Source organism: Fukomys damarensis, unplaced genomic scaffold, assembly GCF_012274545.1.
Source record: "Fukomys damarensis isolate Sample0158 unplaced genomic scaffold, DMR_v1.0_HiC HiC_scaffold_38, whole genome shotgun sequence".
Lineage (NCBI taxonomy): Eukaryota > Metazoa > Chordata > Mammalia > Rodentia > Bathyergidae > Fukomys > Fukomys damarensis.
In genome coordinates this window covers 75,603,601-75,617,373 of record NW_022900950.1, presented here as the reverse complement: position 1 = coordinate 75,617,373, position 13,773 = coordinate 75,603,601, and positions in this window count along the sequence as shown.

Below are 13,773 nucleotides of genomic sequence, written 5' to 3'. Positions count from 1 at the left end.
CTTTTTTTTTTTTTTTTTTTTTTTTTAGGTATAGTAGGTTTGTGTATGGAATAATTTATCCACTTGATGTCCATTTTAAAGGTTGTATAGATAAAATTATGTTATTAGCTAATTATAAATTTCATAGAACAGCTTCATGGTATATTTTTAAATGGTTTTTTATATAAACGTTGCTACTGCAGCCCTTAGGAATGGCAGTCCTTGTTCCATTTGCTCCTGTTCACACTTGGCTTTCCCTGTCATTGCATGAGCACTGGACGACATGGTAACACCGCTGTTTTAATCACACAGTTCTGGTTCAGGAATCCAGAGCGGTGGTTCAGTGCGCTCGTGTGATGCTCTGTCACGGGGCCTTGGAGAGCACAGTCCAGAGGTCATCCTCCCCGGGAGCACCACCGCCAGGTTTGCAAATAGCAGCTTAAGAAATCTGATGTGAAATCCCCAGGGTGTCTGGTATGATTTTCTGACTGGTGAGGCCGGGCTTCTGCTATAGGACTGTTTCCTCCATAATCTTTCCCCATGTGCCTCAGCTTTGGAAATCGGTGAGGTAAGTTCCTTTTACTGAAAAACACTGCAGGTGCAGTGTTTGGTACCTAGTTTTGTAGATAAATAATTCTATGGCTTCCGATATGATCTGTTTTAGGTATCTTCCTTGACTCAAACGGAGCACTGTGTATAAAACTGTATTAATAAATGTATGAAACACCAGGTTTTGGAGACAAACCTAGAATCACACAAAGAATAATTTAGATGTAGAACATTTAAATATTACAAGACTGATCTGTAATTCCTCTTCATGATATTTGGGGAAGAATATTTTATGATTTTTGTTTTAAAAAACACATCTAATTATTTCAGTATCCCAATATTTATTATCTCTGACTGTTTTTGAAAGATTGCTTTGAGCAGAGAAAGAAATTCTATACTGTTCTAATTTTGTGTGAAAGTTTTATGTTGCAAGAGAGAATTGTTTCTCGAAACCAGTTGTGATTTTGTTTGTAACTAAATGGGTTCTTCATTTACTTATGCTTTTTTTAAAAAAAAAAAACTTTTTAGTTATCCATCTATCGCTTTCCTAAATACTTAACTATGAATTATTACTGAACACAATTTTGTAATTTTTTTAGCCATTTCATAAAAAGAGAAGACATGCAGTACATATTTAGAACCCCTTACCAGTGTCTAGCTGTGGTTTAACGGATGGCTTTATTAATACCGGATCCAACTCCACAGCCTCACCACCCTGCCACAATGGGCTCAGGAGTCAAAATATGAACATGCTGGTCAAGTGTTTGTAATAAATCATGTGTCAGCTCTTTCAACTAGAGTACTTTTTTCCTAAGTAAACAATATAATTTGTGCAGTTTTCCTTCAAGTTTAATATTAACTTGCCTCATATGTTCTGTGTTACTTTGCTGATCTCTACACTGGCTTTAGCACTCTGGAGGGGGTGCAGAACTTGTTGGTGGAAAATCACATTAAGCCTCAGATTCATAAGCTATAAAATAAAAGACAGTTGTCTCTTGTGGAATTTTTGGCTGCCTGAAATGCTGGACTTTCTTGTTGGCAGCCTTCAAAACACTGTTGTAAATCAGTACCAAATGGATATCAAAATTCCATGTCCTACTAGTAATCATTGGATTGGCTTCCAGAACAGATTCCTGGACAAATAAAGGGGGGAAAGCTGTATCTTTAGGGATTTGGTCATTTCTGAGTTTTTAAAAAGACTGAAATGTGTTATACACTCCTGGCAGCCTCGGGTGTACACTTTTAGTCTGGAGTAGATGTCCAGTGGAGACAGGGATATTGTTCTTCTGTCCTCTCCGTTTTTACCACAGCTGTCTCCTAGCTGTACTTTTTAGAAATGTGATGGGTGAAAATTATTAATTTTAAAGTTATCTCTATACAGTCATACACTTTGTCATTTTTTCTTCTTTTGCCACTTTATACATTAAATTTTTTAAAGCAAGATAAAACTAATGATCTAAGATAATGATTCATTTCAAAGTAATGAACTATAAGTTCATTGGGTTTATTTTCAGAGTGTTTTATTTGTGTGCCACCTCTAGGAGGGTGAGATGGTAAGAGCATTCTCTGCAGGACAGAATCCAGATCAGTGGAACGGCAGAAGTGTGCATAGTCCCACATCAGATGTTCCAGTGGAGTTTCGCTCATTAGATAAAGAGAAGGAATGCGGCAAAGATGACAGAGAGAGAGAGAGAGGATTCACTCTGAAAAGCTGTATTCTAGGACACAAGAGGGAAGCACATGAAGACAGGGGCAAGGACTTATAAAAAGTAATCCTTACCACGTGAACATTACACTGAAACACCCTCCCACCAGGGGCTAACCATTCTGAAGAATCTCCCTCTCCTCCCTCCTTTCTGTTCTTCCTCTTCCATTGTCTGACAATTTAGATTCATCAAGTACATTGACCATGAAAATTTGCATTTAGTTTCTGTTTTTTTTTTAAGGGAGTGAATGTCAGAACAAGTAGGAATGGCTGTGCGCATTGTTTTCTGCCCTACCCAAGTATGCCTTTGAGAATGCCCATTTTAAGTAGTTGACTGTGGACTTATAATTTTTTTAAAAGGTCAGAGTTGGGACAAAACATGGATGCAAATCTTTTTATTAAGGATTAATTGCTTGATGGTTATGATCTTATTTTCAAATACCACATTTTGCATAACTTTTGAAGCACAGCATAACACAGGGCACAGTCAGTAGTTCTTTCTCAGTCAATTTTTCCTTGACCTCAAATGATATAAGTTCTTTTGATTTCATGTAGATGAAAGAAATGTGTTTATTAGAAGCAGAATTATGGCAATCTTAGATGCAGTCGCAAATGTCTATAGTATCAATCTATACCTTTCTCTTTGTTATAAACTCAGCACTTGGCTATCTGATGACAATTAGCACTTCCTACTGTTTTAGTTGACATAGCTTTACACATTTCACCCGATGCGTTTGTTAAACCAAAACTGTGCAGTGAGTAATAGCGGGGGGAGGCATGCCAAATAAAGAGCAGATGCCAGACGTACATCTCTTGAATGAGAAAGCATTATTTTGGTTAGAAAACTAAATAACTGAATTTTGTTAGATAGTCAACCCTCGGGGCAAAGGCCTGGTCATGACTTGTGTTATGAAGTACAGATGGTTTTTAGAATGAATGAGTACATGTGTGAATGGGCGTGAAGGGTGCTATGCTACAAGCCTTCAACCTGTTAAGTGAGTATTCTGACATAGTTCTGAGATTTTAGCCAATTACAGGGCAGAAAGCAAATGCAAATATCTTACTGGAATATTATAGCCTATCTTAGAAAAGGCCTGAACTTCCTCCTGGATATGGTTTGTCTTATCTTCCTCTGCCCCTTATTATATCCATATGTTTTTTTAAAAATTTTAGATACAATAGACAAAAGCTACACATGACTTTCAGAAACATTATTTGAGACAGCAGCGTGACATGTCCAAGCACATTGGTTTAATTCTAGGTCCCGTAATAAAACATAACTTCCCTATGCTTAGCAGAAGCTATATCAGTGTGGAGAAGATAACTGTTCAGAATGTTCACGTCAAAATTTGTTAAAATGTTCAATGTTTTTGAGCCCCAAAAGCAGGCATCACCAGCTCTTCACCTCCCAAAGGAAAAATCTAACCTTAGCATGTAAACTTCACCAGGCACTACTGGGGGTGACCATCAAATGAGGGGGAAGTGACAGAGAATCTGCTTTGTACATAAATACAATCACTGAAAGAAAAAGTGTGCTGGACCAAGGACCTTCGTGTTCCAGACATAACCAAAGCCCCAATAAGTAAAGTGCAGTGAAGGCTGAATTCAACTTCATATACACAGCAAAAGGGAAAATATTTCTTGGATACAATTTGGAGAAGAAAGCACAGAAAGTTAAAGTTCAAACAGGTTGTAGTTGTAAATATTTTGCAGAAATAAGAGAATATGGGTCCTAGAGCCATGAATTCAGGAATGGTTTTCTGGTCTGCCACTATCACTACAATGTAACATCTTAACATGTAATAAGACTATCTCAAACAGAAGAAAAAGATAATAACTACAATATGTTTTAAGCAAAGATACAAGTCCTGAATTATGTACTGATGGACAGAGCAAAGGCCAATAAAGGTTGTAACTTAATATTTCAAATGTAAAAGAAATTTAAGAAAATCATAAACACTACAAAGGCTCAGTAGTCAGAAAAATTTAGAGAAGAAAAATTACCCAGTACAAGATATTAAAAGAAAGACATGACTCACTGCAGGCCAATCTCCTTAATGAATATAGATGCAAAAATCCTTAATAAGATACTAGCAAACAGAATACAGAAGATCATCAAGAAGATCATCCTGACCAAGTCAGATTTATTACAGGGATGCAAGGATGGTTCAACATATGCACGTCAATAAATGCAATACACTATATTAACAGAGTCAAGAACAAAAACCATATGATCCTCTCAATAGATGCAGAAAAAGCATCTGACAAAATTTAACACCCATTCGTGATGAAAATCCTACAAAAATTAGAATACATGGTCTATATTTCAACTTAATAAAGGCTATCTATGAAAAACCAACAGCCAACATCATATTAAATGGACAAAAATTGAAAACCTTCATGTTAAAATCAGAAACAAGACAAGGATGCCCACTATTACCACTCCTCTTCTACATAGTACTGGAAACATTAGCCCTAGCAATTAGATAAGAGAACGAAATTAAAGCAATAAAGATAGGAAAGGAAGAAGTTAAACTGTCATTACTTGTTGATGATATGATACTCTACATTGAAGACCCAAAAAATTCCACCAAAATACTTCTAGACTTAATTATTAACACTTTTAGCAGAGTAGCTGGATACAAGGTCAACACTCAAAAATCAATAGCCTTTTTGTACATAACAGACTCAGTGAGAGAGAAATTAGGGAAATGATTCCTTTCACAATAGCATCCAAAACAATGAAGTATCTAGGAATCAATCTAACGAAAGCAGCAAAAGACCTCTACACTGAAAACAAAAACAGAGATTGAAGAGGACATAAGAAAATGGAAAGATATCCTCTGCTCCTGGGTAGGAAGAATCAACATAGTGAAAATGGTCATACTACCAAAACTGCTATATAGAGTCAATGCAATGCTGATTGAAAGTCCAATGGTGTATTCACAGAACTAGAAAAAATCATGCAAAAATTCATTTGGAACCAGAAGAGACCTAGAAGAGCAAAAACCATCCTAGGCAACAGAGACATGGCAGTGGGTAGAACAATTCCCAATTTGAAATTACACTACAAAGCCACTGTGATAAAAACAGCATGGTACTGGCAAAGAAACAGACCTGAGGATCAGTGGAACAGACTGGAAGATACAGAAGCAACTCCAGATGTACTCAGCTACCTCATCTTTGACAAAGGAGCCAACAATCCTCACTGGAGACAAGATATCATGTTTAATAAATGGTGTTGGAAAAACTGGATTTCAACCTACCAAAGCTTAAAACTAGACCCTTATCTTTCACTATGCACTAAAGTAAAATCCAAGGGGATTTAAGATCTAAATATTTAAAAAGTCACTAAATTTGCTGGAAGATAAGTTAGGCAGAAGTCTTGAAGACATTGGCATAGGAAAAGACTTTATGAACAAATCCTCAGTAGCATGGGAACTAGCAGAAAGAATCAACAACTGGGATCTCATCTTATTAAAAAGCTTCTGCCCTGCGAAAGAAACCATCAGCAGAACTAAAAGACAACCTGCAATGTGGGAAAAAAATTTTATCAGCTGCTAGACAAAGACTCTTATCTAGAGTCAAACAGACAAAGGGCTCTTATCTAGAATATATAAAGAACTCAAGAAAACCAGCTCACCCCCAAATATAAAGTCCCAATTAAACATGGGCATCTGAAATGAACAGACGTTGCTCAGACAAAGAAGTAAAAGCAGCAAGTAAATATATGAAAAATGTTCCACATCACTGGTCATTGGAGAGATGCAGATGAAAACAACACTGAGATTCCACCTCACCCCACAAAGAATGGCTGCTATCAAGAAATCAACCAATAGCAAATGTTGGCGGGGCTGTGGGGACAAAGCAACCCTTCTCCATTGTTAGTAGGAGTGCAGAATGGTGCAACCACTATGGAAATCAATATGGAGATACCTCAAAGAGCTGGGATTAGAGGTTCCATTTGACCTAGCCATCCCTCTGCTGGGTATCTTTCCAAAAGAATTAAAAGAATCATATCAGTGATATATGAGCACCCATGTTTATAGTAGCACAGTCTGTAATAGCTAAAACTTGGCAACAGCCCATGTGCCCATCAGTTGGAGACTGGATAAAGAAGATGGGGTTTTTCTGTAAAATGGAATACTACTCAGCCATAAAGAGTGAGAAATTAGATTCATTCATAGGAAAATGGATACATATTGAGGATATACTCCTAAGTGAAATAAGTCACACGTGTAAATACTGAATAGTTTCTTTGGTGTGAAAAACTATAATGGTACATAAGATCCTAATGGTATAATTGACAATGTGAAATAGGCAAAAAAGGGCTAAAGGTATAGGGAAAGTGGGAAAGGTAGGGGAAAGGTAATAAGGGAAAAGAAAAAAACATGATAAAATGAAAAAATGGAAATAAAGTATTTGTAAATAGGGAAGGGAGGAGGGGGTGAAAGGAGGGCAGGAGTAAGGGGAAAAAATGAGAACTAAGACCTGTCATGTAAAGGTACAAGATCCCAATAATGAATAGCTGTATTGTATACCTAAAATGTACCAATAAACTCAATGAGAAGACATGACTTAAAAAACTAAAAATAGAAGAAAAATTCAGAAAACTAAACTGGAATAATGAAAAATTAATGGACACCAATCATAGAGTAAGGAAAATATGAAAAGGGAACCAAAAATGGAAACAAAAATCAAAAAGAATTGAAAATATGATTAAAAGTATTTAGAGACTGTAGATTACCATGTTGGGAAAAATGATCCAACACATGCATACATGGATTCTTGAAGGAGGAAATAGAGGAGATGAAATAGAACAAACATAGCCATAATTCCATGAAACTTTTCAGGCATAAGGCAAAATTTGAATCCACATTTTTGAAGGATATTCCATATAAAAATCAACCCAGAGCAGTTAATAGCAAGATTTATTTTAAAAATCATTTGATTAAGGAAAAAAAGTATTTTCTTGTGAACTTCCAGATAAAAATGCCAACTTACAGGGTGAAGGCTAAGAGACTAGTTTATATTTCAGTGGCAGTATTTTAGGGCAGGGGACAGTGGTGGGGATATTCAAGATACTCAAGGATATTGTAAAATTTTGCATCTAGCAAGACTCTGTGTTTGTAGAAATACTGAAAAATCAACTAAAGAATGAGTTTCCCACATTGAGAAATACTGAGAAAGGCTCACAAAAAGAACCTTAAGATATTTAATTATGGAGCTGATGGTGGATAGAAAAGTGATATGATAATTTATACCTAATATATGAGTTGATGTCTATGGCCATACCACCCTGAATTTGCCTGATCTTATCTGATATATGCCCTGATACAATAAATAAGTTATAACTACAAAAGTAGAAGAAACAGTCTAATGGAAACAGAATGCTTGGTTACAGGTATTATCTGGGATTAAGAGATGTCACTTCAAATTAGAACAAATCTATTACAGGCCAAAACAATTACTAATGAGTTAGACAAAAATCCAGTTTATGAAAATATACATCTGGTTCTTTAAAAGTCAATTAAATCAATTAAATGTGAGAAATGCACAATGAAAAATAGCATACACAGAAAGAAATGAAAACTATGACAGCGACCAAAAAAGAAGATTTCCGTGCAACTCTGTATAAATTAAACTGAAAAATTAAAAAGAAATAAATAATTTTCTGGGAAGATTTCATTCATCAAAATTGACTCTGATAGACAGAATCTAACCAGATCAAATGTAAAAAAAAAAATAAAGGTGTAAAGACGCTCCCCATGGATTGTTTTATACTGCAATTTTAGTAAAACTTCAAATATTACATACTCCAAATGCAATTTAAACTATTTAAACTATTCCAAAGCATGGGAAAATAAGGAAAATATTATTTTACTATGCTGAATATAGAATTCATGTCAAAACAATAATACATTATAATACAAGTGACTTAGTTTTGAAATATAAACATGAGTCACTACTAAAATAAGTCATATAAATGGAGCTATGGAGAAGAAACATGAACATTTTTTCAATGGAAAAAAGGCAGTTAACAAAATTCAACATCCTCTCATAAAAATCACCTAGTAATTAGTGGAAAGTTTCTTAAAGCATTTCACCCCAAAGCCCAGTTCTCCCCAGTGGGGCTTCTCAGTACTTCATCACAGAATCCAAGAACAACTGAATGTAGCTCCATCACCACTCAATGCTGTACTGTAGAAATTATTTTATATAGTTGACAAGAACTATTAAAAACATAAGAATTTGAAAGAATGAAGTAAAACCATTTTATTGTATACTATACTTCTGAAAAACTAATAAGACACTATTAGAAATGATAAAAAATTCAGTGAAGGTGTCTTCAGCTGCCTGCCTGCCTGAGATCACCCGGCAGTGGGCGCACGACCTCCCGGCCTGCGTGAGACCTCCCGGCCTGCGCAACAACAGACCCAGGAAGGCCCCAAAGACCCCAGAGGGGGTCTCTTCAGCTGCCTGCCTGACTGAGACCACCCGGTGGCGGGCGCACGACCTCCCGGCCTGCGTGAGACCTCCCGGCCTGCGCAACAACAGACCCAGGAAGGCCCCAAAGACCCCAGAGGGGGTCTCTTCAGCTGCCTGCCTGACTGAGACCACCCGGTGGCGGGCGCACGACCTCCCGGCCTGCGAGACAACAGGCCCAGGAAGGCCCCAAAGACCCCGGAGGGGGTCTCTGCAGCTGCCTGCCTGCCTGAGATCACCCGGCGGTGGGCACGTGACCTCCTGGCCTGTGCGAGACCTCCTAGCCTGCACGACAACAGACCCAGGAAGGAAGGTAGCCACGCGGGCGCCCTTGAAACACCCCCACGAAACTCCCCCATTCTCAAAGCTCCTGATTGGGCCAGTCATTAGACCAACTCTGCAGAGGCATAGGTTCTCATGAAGGGTAGTTTTCTGAGCTCCCAACTTTGAACATTTTTAAAGAAAGGGCAGGGGAAACCTGTAATAGAACTGAGAGGAGTTCAACTCTGAGGGTAAGGAAACTAAAGTTAGGCCTTGTAGATTGTGTTCAGTCTCAGTTGTGGGGAACAGCCATTGGCTAGCTGAGACCAGGGGATTTGGTTCTGCATATGGCTGTGCATGTGGTATAATATGAGATCAGAGACAGTCTGAAAGAGGACCTTCAAATTTTTTTCTCTCTCTCTCTCTGTTTTCTCTTTTCCTCATTCCACCCTAAAATTTCTTTCTTTTTTCTGTCCTCTCTCTCCAACTCAGTCTCTTGCTCCACCATATTGTCCCTCATCTCACTTTTTATTCCAGTTCCTGAATAACTCAGACTTCTTCTTTTATTATTTTTTGTTTTTAGGAGGGGTTTCTCTTTATGTTCTTTTCTCCAGTCATTTTACCTCACTCATGGCTCTGTACCTTCAAGGGAAGGCAAGCGCCTGTTATTGTTAAGGGGATATATTCCTGTCCTTATTCCTGCACTCTGTCTATCCCCCCTGAAGTTAATAGCTTTGTAAAGATAGTAAGGTAATTCTACAACCTCTGGATTCACTTCAAACCTGCTCTAATTCTTTCACTTATCTAATCCTTTCGTTCCAAGTCGAACACCCCATCCTAAATGGTAAAGATGCTATATTGAAAAGCATATTAACTGCAAACATAATATGGGCTGCTTCTTGAAATTAATTTAATTCACATGAGTTAAAGGTGATACATTAATGACTACCACAAGTGGTCAGTTGGCAAGCTGTGCCTGATCCTATTGGGCTGCTGAACATATCAATTGGGATAAAGACTTGTGATTGACTTAAAGAGTTGTTTTCTCTGATATTATGAAAATGAGGATGTCTATGAGTCATTAGAAACTCAAAAGCTAAAACGCAACTATATTAGGAAGATTTAAGTAATACCCAGAAATTAAAGAAGGACAACCCAACAATAAAAATAAAAATGAGAAAACACTTAAGCAAGACACAAAAACAGATTTCCAGTTCACCAATGGCAAATAGTAGGACAAATGAGGATGAAAAGTCTGATAGTGAAACAACAGGACTGCCTGGACCCATAACACAGGAGGTAACAAAACAGATCAATCAGGCTCTAGAAAAATTCAAATCAGAAAAAATTTCCCAGTTAACCAGAGAGATGATGAGCAAAATGGAAGTCATGATTCAAGACTCTAGAGCAGAAACTGACAAAAAAAATAGATGAGCTCAAGACTATGATAGAATCCATGAAGACTCAGCATAAGAAAGAAATGGAAACAATGAATGCCCAACAGAGGAAAGAAATGGAATCCATAAAACAGATTCAAACTGATATCCACGAGATTAAAAACTCTATTGAAAGTGTACGCAACAGAATAAAAGACTGCGAATATAGAATTTCAGATATAGAAGATAGGATCGCAGTCAGTGACCATCAAAAAAGAGGTCTATTAAAAACAGTAAGGGATCATGAGAAATCAATCCAATAACTCCTAGACGATACAAAGAAAAATAACATAAGACTGATAGGAATTCACGGAAAAACAGAAGAAAACACAAATGACATAAAAAAGCTCTTCACAGAATTAATGACAGAAAACTTCCCAAACAGAAGGGAAGAATTAGACATACAGATAAGTGAGGCATATAGAACCCCAACTAGCCACGATCAAAAAAAATCTACACCTAGACATATAATAATCAAGATTCCAGAAATCCAACAGAAAAACAAAATACTACAAGCAGTAAGAGAAAAGAAACAAATCACATGCAAAGGGAAGCCCATTAGAATCACAGCAGACTTTTCAACACAAACCCTTAGGTCAAGGAGAGCCTGGAGTGAGGTATTCCAAGTCCTAAAAGAAAAGAATCTCCAACCTAGACTTTTGTATCCTGCAAAACTCTCTTTCAAAATAGATGGGGAAATAAAATACTTCCACGACAAAGAGCACCTGAGAAATTTCATGAACACCAAACCAGCACTGCAAGGAATTCTAAACAATATCCTAGAAAAGGACAACGAAATTCACAATAACATGAGGCCCAACAGACCAAATCAAATAGGCAAGGCAAGAAACTAAAAGGAGATGGGAGAAAAAGTAAAAAGAGTCAACAAATGGACAAAAACATGACAAGAATAAGTCAAAATATATCAGTTGTAACCATCAATGTTAATGGCCTCAATTCACCAATCAAGAGAAACAGATTGGCAGAATGGATTAAGAAGCAAAATCCAACAATATGTTGTATACAAGAAACACACCTAGTGCAAAAGGAAGTCCATAGACTGAAAGTGAAAGGATGGAAAACAATTCTCCATGCGTCAGGAGTCCAGAAAAAAGCAGGGGTAGCAATCTTATTCTCAGATAAAGTAAATTTCAAACCAAAACTCATTAAGAGAGACAAAGAAGGACACTACATCCTTGTAAAGGGAACAATTCAAGAGGAAGAGCTGACAATCATAAACATATATGCACCAAATATAAATGCCCCCAACTATATAAAACAAATATTAAGTAACATGAAAAACCAAATAAGCACTAATACAATTGTAGTGGGGGATTTAAATACCCCACTATCACAAATTGACAGATCTACTAGGCAGAAAATCAACAATGAAATAATAGAACTGAACCAAGCTTTGGAACACATGGACTTAATAGATGTTTATAGAGTATTCCACCCCCAAAAACCAGAATATACATTCTTTTCGGCTGCACATGGATCATTCTCCAAAATAGACCACATACTGGCTCACAAAACAGGTCTAAATAAATGCAAAAAAATTGAAGTCATCCCCTGTTTATTATCAGATCATAGTGCAATCAAACTAGACATCAATAGCACAAGAAACTATAGAAACTTCACAAGCACATGGAAACTGAACAACACTCTCCTAAACAATCAATGGATTACAGAGGAAATTAAAGAAGAAATTAGACAGTTTTTACAAATAAATGAGAATGCCAATACAACATACAGGAATCTTTGGGACACAATGAAAGCAGTTCTACGTGGAAAATTCATAACATTGAATGCCCACACTAGGAAAACAGAGCGGGCTCAAATAAACAACTTAACGATGAAACTTAGACTCCTAGAAAAACAAGAGCAAGAAAAACCCAAAGCTCGAACAAGAGAGGAAATTATAAAGATCCGAGCAGAAATCAATGCAATTGAAATTAAGAAAACGATACAAAAAATAAATGAAACAAAGAGCTGGTTTTTTGAAAGAATAAATAAAATTGACAAACCCTTAGCTAATCTTATCAAAAAAAGGAAAGAAAAGGCTCAGATCCATGCAATTAGGAATGAAAAAGGCGAAGTCACAACAGATCCGAAAGAAATCCAGAGGATCATGAACACCTACTTTGAGAACCTGTACTCTAATAAAATGGAAAACACAGAAGAAATGGACAGATTTCTAGATACTTATGAATTACCAAAGTTGAACGAAGAAGATAAAAACATTTTAAACACCCCAATCACAATCAGTGAAATTGAAAATGTAATTAAAAACTTACCAACAAAGAAAAGCCCAGGCCCTGATGGATTCACTGCTGAATTTTACAAGACATTTAGAGAAGAACTACTACCATTACTCTTCAAACTTTTCAATGAAATTGAAAGAGAAGCTATACTTCCAAATTCATTCCTGGAAGCAAGTATCACTCTGATTCCCAAACCAGAGAAAGATACAACCAAAAAGGAGAACTACAGACCAATCTCCTTAATGAATATAGATGCAAAAATCCTTAATAAGATACTAGCAAACAGAATACAGAGGATTATTAAGAAGATCATCCATCATGACCAAGTCGGATTTATTCCAGAGATGCAAGGGTGGTTCAACATACGAAAGTCAGTGAATGTAATACATTATATTAACAAAGTCAAGGACAAAAACCATATGATCCTCTCAATAGATGCAGAAAAAGCATTTGATAAAATTCAACACCCATTCATGATAAAAACCCTGCAAAAAATTGGAATAGATGGTCTATACCTCAATTTAATAAAGGCTATTTATGAAAAACCATCAGCCAACATCATATTGAATGGCCAAAAACTAAAAACCTTCATGTTAAAATCAGGAACAAGACAAGGATGCCCACTATCGCCACTTCTCTTCAATATAGTTCTGGAAACATTAGCCACAGCAATTAGACAAGAGAAAGAAATTAAAGCAATAAAGATAGGAAAGGAAGAAGTTAAACTATCATTATTTGCTGATGATATGATACTCTACATTGAAGATCCAAAAAACTCCACCAAAAAACTTCTAGACTTAATTGACAGATTCAGTAAAGTATCTGGATATAAGGTGAATATCCAAAAATCAATAGCCTTTCTCTACACAAATAACAGACAGATGGAAAGAGAAATAAGGGAAAAAATTCCTTTTACAATAGCATCCAAAAAAATGAAGTATCTAGGAATCAATCTAACAAAAGAAACAAAAGATCTCTACACTGAAAACTACAGCACTCTGAAAAAAGAAATCGAAGAGGATATAAAAAAATGGAAAGATATCCCCTGCTCCTGGGTAGGAAGAATCAACATAGTGAAAATGGCCATACTACC